This window comes from Miniopterus natalensis, chromosome 2 (genome assembly GCF_054644295.1).
Source record: "Miniopterus natalensis isolate mMinNat1 chromosome 2, mMinNat1.hap1, whole genome shotgun sequence".
In the NCBI taxonomy this organism is placed as follows: domain Eukaryota; kingdom Metazoa; phylum Chordata; class Mammalia; order Chiroptera; family Miniopteridae; genus Miniopterus; species Miniopterus natalensis.
The window spans coordinates 17,051,779-17,067,431 of record NC_142082.1 but is presented as its reverse complement, the minus strand read 5'-3'; the positions used below and the strand labels follow the sequence as shown (position 1 = coordinate 17,067,431).

General features: G+C 39.7%; 1 pseudogene; it reads right to left on the bottom strand.

The window, feature by feature from the left end:
- Window positions 1-2,396: 2,396 nt before the first annotated feature.
- LOC107535486 (pleckstrin homology domain-containing family F member 2-like) lies at window positions 2,397-15,173 on the bottom strand (annotated as a pseudogene).
- Window positions 15,174-15,653: the final 480 nt, after the last annotated feature.

Genomic DNA, 15,653 nt, shown 5'->3' with positions numbered 1-15,653 from the left:
AATATAGATACAATTAAACAATAATAAAATATAGTGTTAATGAAATAAAATATACTTGAACTTAGTAAGAAAGCCAAACTGAGGAGTTTCTAAATGAAATTTTCAAAGATCTAGTAAGTCATGAATTTATTCTCTCGCCAGTGATTCAAACATAATAAGACAGGCAAGCAGGAAAGAGCAATGCTGAGAATATGTTCAAAATTGTAACCGTGGCTACTCCCCAAAGGTAGCTGAGCTGCCTTATTAGTTGGCACTTTTGAGACCTGTCTGTGCTTTTCTCACAGGCCACAGTCATTGTTGACATATCTCTTTTTAATGGAACGATAGGAATCTGGTTTTAAGAGTTTGAGAGGGTTCACTTTTATCACGTGCTTGTATTCACCTAGATTAATTAATGCTTATTTATTTATATACTTTTTAATTGTAAAAAAAAGTCAAGGGGTTGACAATATAAACTTTATTGCAGAACATTTCCCCTTGGTTCCTAAATCTGCTCAGTTCCTATGTACCATTAAGTCTCCATGAGCACTTTTCAGGTTTCATGGTTCTTTTCAGATATGTTGATTATATGATATATTACTTGGAAACAAAAGTCCATCTGATATTGAAACAAACAGACTTATATGCCTTTCTCCCCCATTTCCTACAGGGAGATCTACATATCTCAGATGCTTTCACAATTTAACTCTAAAGTTAGCGCCTTAACCAAACCAAAGAATCCTCTCAGAACATATGCACTATATTCAGATTTAAAGGTTTAAAAACAATAGAATTTAGAATTTAAAACAATCTTTAGACTGATTTTTTTTATTATTATTATTTGAAAAACTGTAGTTATTTGCAGCATACAAATAGAGAGGGTAGTGCAAAATGCATCAAGTTTTATGTGATAAATATACTTTCAACCTAATGGCTGCCTCAAAGCAGAATGAAAAATTACCTCTTCTCAAAAGCAATCTAGACTGACTCAGTAGAGTTCACAATTTAGAAAGATCAATTGCTACTCTAGTTCCATACATTGCAAAATGATTTCAGAAATGGATTAAGCAGATTAAATATACAGTTGTTTTACAAAAATAGAAATATTGTTGGGGACTTTACAAAACTTTATAAAATGTAACACTGCATTTGTAAATTCAAGATAGTGTCACACTGAAATAGACAATACTTCCATAGAAGTCTAGTCAAACTTAATTGGTCTGTCTTGACAATTCTTACATATTATTTCTTCTAAATCTTAGTGTAAGTGGATTTGTGCTCTATCATAAGATTTTAATCTATTTCAAGGATTTTATAAGATTTTTCATGCTAGAAATAATGTTAAAGCAGATGAATTTATACCTACAAATGTCTTACTAAAAATAGAAACTAATACAGTATGACAATTCTTTATTGGATAAATTCCAAACCAATTTCCTAATAATGACCTCCTATTAATTTAAAATTTATATTTGACAATTATAATTTGGCACCTATGAAACATAAAAATATAATCATAACTACTTTATGGAAAAATATTTATATGAAGAACTTCTAAATTTGGTTATTTGTAGCTGTCAGATGACAGGTATTTTCTAATTATACCCATTCATAAACACTCATCTTATCACCTCAAAGAGCATAAGTGTATTTTTAAAACAAACTAAAAGTGAGAAGATAGGGTTTTATTTCATGTAACAGTGCTATTATGATAAGGCATCACTTTACACAGGAAAAAACCTAAGTATTTCCAAATCATGCATTTTTGTTATTGGTGTCTTAACCGTTACACAGAATGGTTAGGAAAAAACTAATAATATTATCAACTAACCACATTATACTCCTTTTCCCATCACCCTTTGCTTTTGGTTTTTCCATATAACAGAGCATATAATAAACAACAATGTAGTACATGATCTATTAAATAAGTACTTTTCCCAATCTTCCAAGAAAATAATCTAAACTTAAATAAGAATAAGAAGCCAAACATGTATCTGCTGTATTTGCAATCGGCTGTCCCTGTGGCAGAGGAGGGAGCTGGGGGGTGGCGGGGGGAGGGTTTGAAGGGAATGATAACAAGACCTTTTTTCCTTTTTGAAATGTTTATTTATTGGGGAGAAAGATACACATCCATTTGTTGTTCCACTTATTTATGCACCCATTGGTTGATGAATGTGCCCTGACTGGCTATGGAACCCGCGACCTTGGCACATTGGGATGATGCTCTAACCAACTGAGCCACCCCACCAGGGCAACAGGACCTATTTTCTATAGACTGTATCAAGGCACACAGGTTAAAAGTTTCTCAGACAAATTCATGACTAGAGCCAAATTGAGAGAGAACTCAGAATTTTACATTCCCCCTGAGGCTGACTTCTCAGATGGTCACACCCAATTAAATATTTCAACATATGTCCTTAGTCACTGCTATCATCATCATCACCATCATCAGATACATCATTTAAAGGAGACTTCAACAACTCACCGTAAGAGTCAGATCTGGTAGGCTGGCACGTGGCCATGTCCCCAGTAGGAGGCAGGTCATAGCAGAAGTCACAAATCTGCACAGGCTTAGAGGACTGGCAGGGAAGAAGAAACCTCTTTTCAGAGCAGGGCCCGAGAACAACAAAACCACATTTGGGGCAATGGTGAAGACGATTAGCAGGTGTGAATTTTGCTTTCTGACAAGTCATATATATAGTTTCCTCAGAGTCAGGGACCCAGACAGCATGTTCATTACGGGGTGCCTCCCGAAATTTTGGAGAGTAAATCAATAACACATTTATTTATGTGATTCATCCGTTCTGATTTCTCAGTGGCAGCAGCAGCATAAACTACGAATAAATTAGGTGGTGATTTGATAAGCCATGCATTCCTCTAGTCTCCCTCATCTTTGACGGAATCAATAGGGACATTTTTCCAGGGGAATAATAAGATGTTTGCTATATTTTTTCTTCTGGATGACAATATTGCCACATACAAGAATATCATTAAATAAGAAAAACTGCCTTGTTTTGGGCTTTTTTTCCGCACAACTTAGTCAATACTCTTTCTCTAATAAGAACCGTCCGGGTATAGTTAAGGGTTGACCAGCTGCTCCAAAACAGTTTTCTACTATATTTACGTCCAGTTTTTGCTACACTGTTTGCCAAGCGAGCCACTGTCTTTTGCTAATAGCCTTGTGGGCTCCTCCTCCGTTTACTCCCCCTGCCTCCCAGGGTGTGTGGCCAGTGGCCCAGCCCCAGCCCCGCAGGCCGGCAGGCGGGCATGGCGACTCACAGGTGACTCCCCTGCCCCTCTAGACCAACCCCAGGAAGGGCCCCCGGCTGGCCTCTCCTCTGCGCTTGCATTCGGGCACCGCCACCCAAGGCCAGGCGCCAGCAAGCAGGCCGAGCACCAGATTAACTAATGCTTAGACGAAGCTGATCTCAACAGAACTGTCCACTCTTTGTAAAATGAGGCCACTGAGGACTTGTAGAGCAGAGCACTTCAGAGTTTAAACAGCCCCTGGCCTCTCTAGAATAACTCACTTTTGGGGTGTTTATTCCAGAGAGATGTTCTATCCCCTTCTTGCCCCTCTCATTTCTTCTCTCCCTCTCTTTCTCTCTTTTGAGATGGTGGGTGGTGAGGGTCACAGGCAGGGAGTGGAGACACATACGTTGCCTGTGGATGAAATGCTAGAGGCACCATGGGTGGCCGGCACATCTGCACCCTTCAGGATGTCAGGGAGGTGACATTCGCGAGAGAGGTGCCTGCTGTTGGACTAATTTTACGCTGCCCCAGATCTGACAGTAAGAGTTGGGGTACCTTGAGGAGGGAAAGGCGTGCTTTCGGAGAGCACAGGTGGAAATGGGAAGCCCTCCCTCCTCCTAGCTCTGTGACCCTGCGAGTAATTTGATTTTCAAACTTTTATTTCCTCATCTATGAAATGCAAATACGAATAGTACGAACTCCTAGGGTTGTGAGGAGTAAATGAAGGAATTCAATAAGACCCTCAGCAGAGTGCCTGGTGTTCAGTGAAAACTCACAAATGGCAGTTATTATTACTATTTAATTTGACCATTCTGTCTTTTTTGCCTTTTTTGGTGTGAGGTCCTAGGCTTTCACTAATATAATCCTGAACTGTTGACTTAAAAATAGATAGAAATGACTCTTCCCTTGGGGGGGCAGGGGGAGGGTAACAGAGTTCATACCACCGGAATTTTACAGACCTCTTAAAAAGTATACACACCCACATACTCACATACATATATGCATGTGATATGTATAATGTATATCATATATTTAGTATTCTATCTGTCTATCCTCTATCTATTTATATATCATCTATTACTTAATTTTTTTCTTAGTGGTAAAATGTTTGGGCCTGGTCTCTTTAGCTATTAAGAAAGACTTGGAACTAAAATGAATTACTGGGCTAGGGCTCAGGTTTGGGCACTTGTGGGCCCCTCCTAGTCTAAGTTGTCTCTCGATCTCCGTTCTGACAGTGTTGCCTCTCACTGCCCTTGCCCCTGATGTGAGAAGCCTAGAGGAAGGGAGCCAGTTCAGGTGTTCATCCGGGGAAAAACGGGTGAGTCATGAGACAAAACTGAGTTAGGACCTGAGAGGATGCTACTTGGGATAGAACAACAAACTGGGGCAAATGGTTCCAAACTGTGCCTGTGGACCCAGAGAGGGGCTGCCCAATTTCCTCGCTGAGGTGGGCTTGGCATGTGGGGAGGAGGGTACATTGTCCAGAGCAGACAAGGTCTCACCCTGTGCTGAAGCGGTGCCCCAAGGGCATCTACTGTGCTGCCAGGGTGCGTGAGTCTAAGAGGCATGGAGAGTCATAGGCTGGGAATGAATGAAGTTGGCATGAAGAACACGCTCTCTTAGGAGTGGAGGCCAAAGAAGCTCCCTACTCACGAAGGCCCCTCCGGGTAGGGAGAGTCAGTCTGCCCTTGGTTAGGCCTTGGGAACGACTCACAGGGGATGGGTCTCTTCTTGCTTGGGGCCTCTAGCGTGTTTCTCAGCAAGGACACAAACATCATTTCCCTCTACCTTTCCTCTCCCCTTACCCAAAGCTCTTTACCTTACTGTATGGGATAAACATTATAATCATATTGTCTTTTACTTGTTGAGATCATGCAGTTGTACACATGATAATAATAGTAAATCTGGCTTAACAGATATGATGTCCACAGGGTACCAAATGCCTCAGTAAAGTTTTCCTCCTTCATTACACTTTCTGTTTTGCCTCTAATTTTTGAAGCAAGGTGGCTGTATCAAGGATTCCAGCATTAGTTAGAAATTTAATTTTCTTTAAGCATTCAGAATATTACAGCTGATGGCATTTAGTGAATAATTTTTTCTGAAACTGAATAGCTGCCATAAAATTGAATAATAGATAACCACTGAGATATTTATGACAAATCTAGTAGGAACCTTATGGAGAGGGAGCATCATCTGACTGAATTAATGATCGTTCCTTCTCTGCTCACTGCCTCCCCAGATGAAGAACTCGGTCCCCTGCTTTGTAAAACATGAACCTGACTCCTGAGAAATTGATTTGAACAGGAGTGGGCCCTGAGCTGGGACTCAGGAGAGTTTAGTGTCTCCAGAGGCTTGCTCATGAGCAGGCTCACTCATGTAAGAGCAGAGGTGTGTTGGAAGAGCAGATGAAGGTGAGAAGAGAGAACTGGCATAATAATTAGAGCAGAGAGCAGGGGGAAAAGAGTCAGGATGCCTTCCTAGTTTCAAGTTCTCATCGTTTTCCAAGGCCAGAAGCATTGAAATCTGCCCCGAAGTTCTGTGAAACACCACTGAATTCAAATAACCAAATCTATTTTTTTATTGTTTAAGCTAGCTTGAATTATTAATTTTATTTCTGTTATTTGCTGCCAAAGCAGCTTTAATGAATCAAGTAAATATATCAGGTAAAACCACCATGACCACTGGTGTTTGCTTTGGTGGGAGGGAGGGTGAGGTGGGGTGGGGACTTGGTCTCTGCAGCCCCATTTCAGGATGTCCCAGTTACCTTACACCTTGTGCTTAAAAGTGTGTTTCCCTTGAAGAGGCTCTTGAGAAGAAAATGTGTTGACCTTGAGTTCCCCTAAGGAAGTGGCCCTGAGATATATGAAACCTAAGAAAAACAACAGCTTTCTTTTCAAAATGTTAATGTTCCTTGTGTTGTTAGGGCTGGAGACTTGATTGCACCTTTGGGGGCCAACAGTTCTTTTGTTTTGGAAAAACACCCCATAGGTTTTGCAAAGCTAAAGCCCAGATCTTGAGTTGGAAAGGAGACAGGGAGAAGCTGAATGGCTCTATGTCGTTAGGTCAAAGGTTGTCTTCCTCAGGGGTACAATAGCATCTCTGAGATTATGTGTGAGGGGAGGCTGGCCTGCGATGACAGGGGAAGGAGGAAACTTGCTTTACTTTTGTTGATGTTTTTCTTTACTCTGGGTGGTGGTGAGACCAGAGCCTCTGATGCCAACTTGCCTGGGTTGGAACCTCACTCTGCCATCATATCAGTCAGGGCCCAGCCAGGAGCAGAACCACACCAGTTACCTTAACCAGAGAATTCAATAAAAAGATTATTAATCAGGCTAAATGTTGTTAACTAGGTGACTAAAAGGGTTTCACAGAGGTAGCAACGGAAACACCTATCACCTCTAGAGCTCAGGGAACAATGAAAAAAGGTTGGAATAGTTAAAAGTTAAATTGGTAAAGGAGGAGCCCCATGGAGATGAAACTCAGGCCTCTGAGGAGGGCTCGCTGCTTGGCTGGAAGTGGGATGTCTGAGTTGGAAGGAGGGGCTATGGGACCCGGCTCTCTTAAGGGGAGGTGCTGGTTGCCTAGTGTTGGCATCTTGGGAGGTGGGAGCAAAACAGGAAGGTAGTTCTGCAAGTGGGAGGTGTGTGTGTGTATGTGTGTGTGTGTGTGCGCACAAGCGTGCCTGTTAATACTCCCTTAGGCCTTCCAGCTTTCAGCCGAAGCCTGTTGTGTGGTATGTGACAACCTAGTCTCAGGTCTGTTTTGGGAGTTCCAGGTTGAGCCCTGTGCACGCTCAGGTCAGCAGGGATGGAGATAAACAGGCACTTGAGAAGGCTGGTTCTGAGATGGCTAGAGGTGAGCTGTGGAGTTGGACAGCTCGGAACCAGGTCCACATGCTGACCATGCAGATGGCGGACAAACGGGATCCATTAGTGGAAATAAAGGCATGCCTTTCTCTTACATGTGGAATCTAGTGATCAAAATAAAGTGATGAGCAAGATAGATACAGAGATAAAGGACCATGGAGCAGTCCGAGGAATCTCAGAGGGAAAGGGGGGGTGGAGATTAATCAAAGAACGTGATGCATATATGCATGACCTGTGGACATAGGCAATAATGTGGAGAAGGCCTGGCGGGGGGGGGGGGGGAGCGATGAATGGGAAGGGGAAGGGGACATCTGTATGTAATACTTTCAACAATAAAGAAAAAAGAAAAGAAAAGAAAGAAAAGAAAAGAAAAAAGAAAAGAAAAGAAAAGAAAAGAAAAGAAAAGAAAAGAAAAGAAAAGAAAAGAAAAAAGAAAAGCATGCCATAGGGACTTCCAGAAATACTTTGGGGAGAAGAACTGGGTCAAATGGAATTGGGTGGGGAGGAATTATACTTCTATTTTTATTTATTTATTATCATTTTTTAATCCTCACAGGAGGATAGTTTTTCCATTGCTTTTTCAGAAAGAGTGGAAGGGAGGGAGAGAGAGAAAGAGGAACATTGATGTGAGAGAGACACATTGATTGGTCGCCTCTGGCACGCACCCTGACAGCAGGCCAGGGATCGAGCCTGCAACTGAGGTAGGTGCCCTTGCCAGGAATTAAACGAGGGACCCTTCAGTCCGTGGGCGGACGCTCTAACCACTGAGCCAAACTGGCTAGGGCTTCCACTTTTATTTTTATTAAATAACTCATTAGTTAGTGAAGGAGCCAGATATTATGACCACTTTGAAGAATATTTAAGAAACTAAGGGTATTTATGCATAATTTAACAAGAAAATAGTAGGGTAAGATTGCAGAGTTAAATATAAATCTATTTGATGTCAAGCAAGCCATAAATCTTTCAGATGGTCTCTTCTACTAGACAGAAATTATTTGCATTTCTAACCAATAAAAATCAAAAGTTAACAATAGCCTGGAAGTTTTAATCTATAGTAAAAAATGAGATGAACTAAATATATTCCCCTAGGTAATCCTTGGGTGTCCTTTGCCCCCATATAATATTGAAAGGACGTGCCACACACCTTTTTGCCTCAATTTCAAGCTTTGGGTAAGTTTCCTGACATTGTTTTGGCATAAAAAAAGAGGTATGACCTTGAAGGCTTCTCTGGAGGCCGCATGTAAGTCTACGTGGCAGCTATTTTAGAGCCACCTAAGGCTGCATTTGTCTTGGGTCCTTGCCTCTTGCCTATCCTGTTACTCTTGGGCTGTTCTTGCTGCCTGGAGTCCACTTGGTCCGTCAGTACTGGGTCCCTGCTTTGTGCCTAGACTCTTATTAGCTTGACAAGGACGAGCTATCCTGGCTTTGGCCTTAAGTAAACTGACAGGTAATGACTTAAAATTGCTGCCTTTGGACATTATTGACTTCCCAAAACACTTCTCCATTTATTGTCTATAACTACAATATGTATGACATATGTACTAACATGTTATATGTCAATATAGTACATAAATAAGCTATATATATCATATGAAACACACACACACACATATATGTATGTGTGTGTGTGTGTGTGTGTATGTGAAAGAGAAAAGAACATAATGGTAAAATGTGGATCTAGATATGAAAATTCAGTTTCTAGTCACTAAAAGAAGATCCATGACAGTACATCAGAAAATGTCGCTACATAACCTAACAGCCGTCCTCGTATATTTCCCTTGCCGCCCCCAACTATTTGCATATTGTTGCTGACTGCTTGCTCCTAAGCCCATTTCTCTAATCCTCATGGAGATTCCACAAGCCCCTTTTAATAAATTCAATCAGTAATAATTTTTCTGCCAAATGAGCTAGAATTAGTTTTGTCTTTTAATCAAGAATGCTGATTTCTATGAAAGACAACCAAAGGACTTGATTTTGTGACTATATAACCACTCTTAGTGATGCCTGAGGAAATTAAAAAACAGGAGATGTGCCAGGAGAGTAAAGATAAAAGGAAGAAAAAGAGAGATTCCACAAGTCTTATACAAGAGAGAAAATTTCTACAGCAGGATATTAACTAAATGGTTTGTAACACTTAGGAAAGAAAGTGGTCATCCTGAGGAGCCCCTATGGGTTCATTAAGAAGTAAGTCAAATGAGTCTTCCTGCTTTTATTTATATATTTTTAACAGTGATTTCTTACTGGTCAGGTTGTTTTTTATTACTTACTTAAATTAAAAAAGAGAAAACTATGTACGAGGACTTAAAGTACTTAAGTTGATCATAATGGAAATAAATACCTTTTATATTTTCTCTCAAGATACCTCTGTGTATATGGTAGAAGATACAAGAATAGAATAATAGTTGCAATTAGGAGATTTCAAAGGCTTCTTTAATTTAATATAATGTTAATTGGGGTTTGAAGTCACAACAAAAGATGTGTACAGTAGCAGTAGGCCTGGAGATAAGATTAAAGAGCATAATGCTCACCATGGAAGCTGATATTACTGTTCTGACTGTACATTAATTTGGGATCTGTCTTAACAATGACAAATTTGAAGTAATTTTGCTAATGATAGGGGAAAATGCTAACATAATGTTATGCAAGAATTAGGGGGCACACAAAATTGCCTATATAGTATGATTTCAACTGGATACAAAAATTACCCGGAAGAAAACTTGAGGGGCATTTATTAAAACACTGAAATAATTAACTTTGAGTTGCAGAATTATATATATAATAAATCTATATTGTTTTTATAATTAGAATTAAAGTCAAAAAAGAAAGAAAAAAGAGGCTTTGGGTATTCTGGGACCAGGGAAAATCTGAAATGTATTAACATATAACTGCTGGGGTAAGTTTGAGGAAGAGGAGGCAGTGTTTCTGCACTTAAATTAAATGAGAATTTTACCCTGGCTGGGTGGTTCAGTTGGCTGGAACACCATCCCATGGACCAAAGGATTGCGGGTTTGATTTCTGGTTAGGTTGCGTGAGCAATCCCCGGTTGGGGTGCATATGGGAGGCAACCACTGATGTCTCTCTCCCCCTTCCTCTCTCTATAAAATCAATAAACATATCTTCAGGTGAGTATAAAAAAAATTCAATGAGAATTTTTTAATGTGGAATTTTATAACAAGGAAATAAATATCTTGTGCCTTCTCTTGTTATATACAGATTTATACTTAAGTTAGAAGTAGAGTACTTCATATTATAATAATTAGAATTAGAATAATTTATGTTTTTTTTTCTTGTAATGGTCTTTCATGAAAACCAAGGGCATAATATTAAAAGGGAAGTCAGTGAAGGTTAGCTCTGGGAGGAACCACACTGTAATAATAGGTAGAGTGTGAGTGGCTAACCTGGTCCAAGAATAGATCCTAGAGAATAATTATCTTAACCAAGGTCGCCGAATATATTAATGGTAGAGCCAGAATTAGACCTATGTCTTGATTTTTCAGCCTGACAATACTACCCATCCCCCTGCCTGGCCCCGAAGAAGAAACATTTAGCCCATTTAAGTTCCTACGCTCACCATTCATCATTGACTTGAATCCCTTACCCCAAAATGTTCTGCAGATATATACTCATCTACATTTATTTTCCCCTTGCATCAAATTACTTTTTTATTTCAAACCCTGTCTTTTTTTAGGCGAGTGTGTGTTTGTGGATATATGTGTGCCTGTATCCCTGCATGATTCTATATTTGTGTGTCTTAGATTGACAAGGCTTGAAGAGAATAGGACACATTCTATATCCAGATTTTAGCTGCAACAGACCAACATGCAAACATTTGTCCTTCAATGATTAATGGAGAGAAATTATGGTATAACTGATGGGAAACTTACAAGATGCTTTTAATACAATTAAAAATAATGTCTCTATTGGTTTTTAACTCTTCTCCAAACCTAGTACTGGCTTCTTTCCAGAACTAACACATTTCACCCAGCAACTGGAGAACACATTTTAGGAAAAAGAAAGACATTTTATATCTTTGAATTTATACATGATTGACCAGGATATAGTTTGTGAAATTTAATATTAGGTTACTATATTATGATACAATCAATCACTGGGTTGCTCCTAGTAATATTTTCATAAAATCATGGAATGTTTTTAGAGCAGGAAGAAACTTATTTCATTTTACAAATTAAGACCCTGAATCCAGGGAGGTTACACCATAGCTAACCACTAACCCCATGACTTTCTTTTTTTCTCTTCATTCTTTCAATTGAAAAATAACTTTTGATCATCCCTTATGGGTCAGATGGTACAACAGCTCTTAAACAGTTAAAAATCAAAGGCCTTGATTCATAACCTTAAGAAATAAACTAGGAGTGGTGCAGCATTTATTAATGAACATTAATCTATCACAGCATATGTTGCATCGTATGATAGTTATGCTCCTAGAGTTACAAAAGGTGAGGAAAGAATAACATTGCCTGGGTGCCCAGGAAGGCTTTTCTAGAATGGATGATGTACCTGGACCTCGAATGCACCAGCTTTAGAAACAAGGGGCGAGTATTCAAGGCAGAGGGAAATGAGAGGAACAGGGCAGGAACACGCAGGCTTGTGCTTATTCAGGGGATACCAAGGATGGGCTTAGTCTTCAGGGGGCGCCTGGAGTTAAGGTTGAATAGGTAAGCTCTGATCCAGTCGGGGAAGGCTCTACAGAGCCAGGTAAGTTGTATAAGCTCTGTTCTGCAGGTGATGGGGAGCTGTTGCAGAATGCTGAGCAAGGACGGTCCGTTTTACGCCTCCACGTGGTCTATATTTGGGAGGAATAACTGGTAGCACCGTGGAGAATGGGCTGGAGGACGCGCTGGAGGGACACAGCTGGGATGAAAGCGATGTGGTCGTGAACTAGACCAGCGGGGCCGTGCCTGGCAAAGAAGGAGGAGATAGACTTGGCAGGACCTTGCGATGACTGTTTGGGAGGAGCGACAGGGAGCAGCCAAGGAGGAAAACAAAGTTTCTGGTTTCAGATATAGGTTATGGTGATGCCATATTACTAGGCCATGGAACACATGAAAAGGGTGGTTGGGGGAAAGTTTGCATGTAGTGTTAGAGATTTTCAGATTACTCATGATGGAACATCTAACACAAAGACATACAAGAAATAATTGAAATTCTGTGTCTTAAGCTCAGAAGAAAAGTCTGGGCTGGCGTTATTGATTTTGAAGTCTTGAAAGTAGGTGAAAGTTGAAGCTGAGGAAAGGGAATAGAGAAAGAAGTCCAAGAACAGAATGCTGGGTCATGTCATATTTAACGGATGGATAGGAGAGAGGAACTAGTATGAGACATGGTCAGAAAGAATTATATGCATTGCAGAAAGAGAATGAAGAGAACAGTGTGTGGAAATCATGTTACTTATGATGCTTTCAGCTGCAATTAACAGTCAAACTCAAAATGCCTATAATGATAAAGTGGATTTATCTGCTCATGTAACAACAGCAACAACAACAAAACTCCAGAGATAAACAGAGCAGAGAACAGGTGTTTTAGTCACAAATCCAGCTCCATTTTTTTCTGATTCTCTCAGAAATGCCCTTGTCTCAGGGGAAATGGCTATAGCATTTCTGGACTTCTCATCCATGTACAACCAAGGCCTTTCTTCCAGTGTTTCTATTTGAGTGGGAACTTCTTACTCCCAATTCCTATCAATCTTGCTCTTCTATTTCATTGACTTGACATAGAAATTCTTGAACAAGTCCCTCAGGCCAGTAGAATTCCATGTGTTGGTTGATTAGGCTTGGGTTTCTGACTAGCATAGAAAGTAGAGACTGGACTTACCTCTGTAAGTGGGGGACTCATGGATCCCTCTTTTGTCTCACAAAGTGCAAGACTTTTAACCAAATAAAGTGCTGTGGGATGGGTGTTAGTTAGGCAGGGGGATGTCTATTATAAAAAACAAGGGAGGTGAGTTTCACAATAAAGAAGTGGTCATTTGTATCAAAATTTGTAGATCAAGTAGGGTGGGTATTATAAAGAGATCATTAAATCTGTCAATTATGAGGCTGTTGGTGACCTTTGGGTGAGACCTTTCTGAGAAGTGCTGGGGCAGCTCTTGATAAATAGTCTTTGAAGGATTGTGGCAGCAAAGAGGAGAGATATAAGGAACATTAAATCAACTGCAATTCAGTGAAGCAAGCAAATTTATTTAAAATATTGTTTTATTTTATTTTACTGATAAGTTTGCATCAACTCACTCCCTCCTAGTTTGAAAGAAGAAAAATGAATTCTTCAATGTGAAAAGAGTGTGACACACTTGTGAACAAAAGGAAGAGTGTATAAACAAAGAGGGAGTGGTAACGGGATAACTACGTGGTGAAAGGTGACTATTAAAAATGTGAGAGATGAGATTTCCATTAACATTTCATTGAATCGGAATCATACTATGTTTTTGGTATGTTTAGTTTAGTTAGTCTGTTTGCTGTTATGAAAAACGGATATGTTTAATTTACATGAGCAGCCAAAATTATATGCAGTTTGTAATTGCACTGTAATTACATTAGAAAAGAGAAGGCAATTTTCTTCAAGGGTGGCCAGACACTCAGAAAATGGTGTAGGAAAGCAATAAGGCACATTTAGTCAATGTCAGACCATAGAGTTTCTAAATTCCCAATGCTCAAAACATAAAATAAGTTTTCAGATGCTAAGCTCACTAAGAACTTACTGTTATTAATTCTGTGATAATAACAATATTAAAAGTATTATCATGTGGCTGATAGTTTTCTTTAAGTTTTCAGGGAAAAAGTAATTTCAGTAATGGTCCCAATTTAATTTTCATTGGTATAGCACTTTTCACAATTAATTTAATTCCTCCCCCTAAGTCATAATAATCCTGTGAATTAACAATAGGTGATATCTTTATTTCCAAATGGGCAAACAGAATCCTAGAACTGTTGCTAAGTGATTAGCTGAAAGGTACCAGTTATCCTGAATGATGGCTGAGTGTCTAGGTTGCAACTGTTCATTCCATAGTGAAGGAAGAGATATCAGGATATGCAGAATGGGGACTCAGGGAATATCATGTTAGGGCCATGATGAAGCTGGGAGAGGTCAATTCTTGGGTAGACTTTCATGCAGAGTGGACCAAGCAGACTGAGGTGAGGTTAAGGCTTCTGAAGTAAGTAGCTGGACTAATAATTAACTCAGGCTCAAGCCAAGAATGAAAATGTACAGAAAGTTCATTTCATAGAGTGCCAAATTTGGAAATGACTTTAAGAAAGCATTCCAATATACTCTTTTCTCTTACCATGAGGATGCCAAGGCCCAGAGAATTACAAACTGGGCAAGAGGCAAACTTCCCCACTCGCCCAGTGACTCCCCACTATCCTAAATCACAATTTGGAGTCCTCAGGAGAAGGCTCATTTGCCATCACAATTCAGAGGCTCGAGGAAGAGTTATTTCCCTAATGTCGAGGGAAGTGTTGGTCATTTGGTCAAGTAACTGTGTGGAGGGTCCTAACATAGGGTGTAAGAGGGTCAAAGCTAGGAGGAGGACTTCTCAGTGTGCTGTTTGCTACAAACATGTCTAGGCGTTGGGACACATCCTATGTTCTCAGCAAAGAGACTGAAATATTTGGAAATTTTCTGTAGCGTTGATATAATTTGTCTTGACTTTGGAAGACGCGGTCAAGTTTTTTAAATTGCAGATACTTTCCAGTAGTAGATAACTCTCTTTTGGGGGTTGAGGGTGGAGCAGGAAATGCAACTTCTGGCTGATTTATTTCCCTTTGAGCAAGAAGCAAATAGTCTTGTTTATTTTCAGTCATAGTTATTATACTGCTCATAATCTGTTTTCCCATAAGAATGGTATTGCGATGATAAATGACAGCATGCACAGAGAGAACAAAATGAATTTATTGCGGGATGCATTTCCAGCGACCTGAACAAGAAATTAGGTCTGCAATATGTTCAAGCTGGGTTGGGGAACTCCAATTTCGCCCCAAAACTCACCTTTGAAGGACAGGAATGAGCGGACACATTCCTAACTGATACTAGATTGCAAGCTCTTCTCTCCAAAGACAAGGCCATGTATCATTCATGCTTTTAATTGTTCAGAACCCTGTTCATATTGCACAATGAAATGAATATGGAGTATGTATGTTGAAATGAATGTAATTTTTATTATGATTTTTCCCCATAACAATGATTAACATGTATTGAGTGCTTACTGTTTGTTAGAAACTGTTCTAAGTGCTTTACATGTTTTAACTCACTCACTCCTTATAACAAACCTGTAAGATAAATACTATTATCACCCCCACAATATATTTTAGGGAAACTAGGCACAAAGAGACTGTGTAATTTGCAAGATTAAATAACACAGCTAAATAAAGTTGTAGATTTGGGATTTAATCCCAGGCATGCAGGCTATAGGGGCTTCTGCCTTACTCATTACACCTCCTGCTTCGTGTGCGTGTGTGTGTGTGTGTATGTACATTTTCCCCCAAATTGCTAATAATTTATACCATTATATTTTATTTTATCCTTTGTTACTTGATTGAATTATGT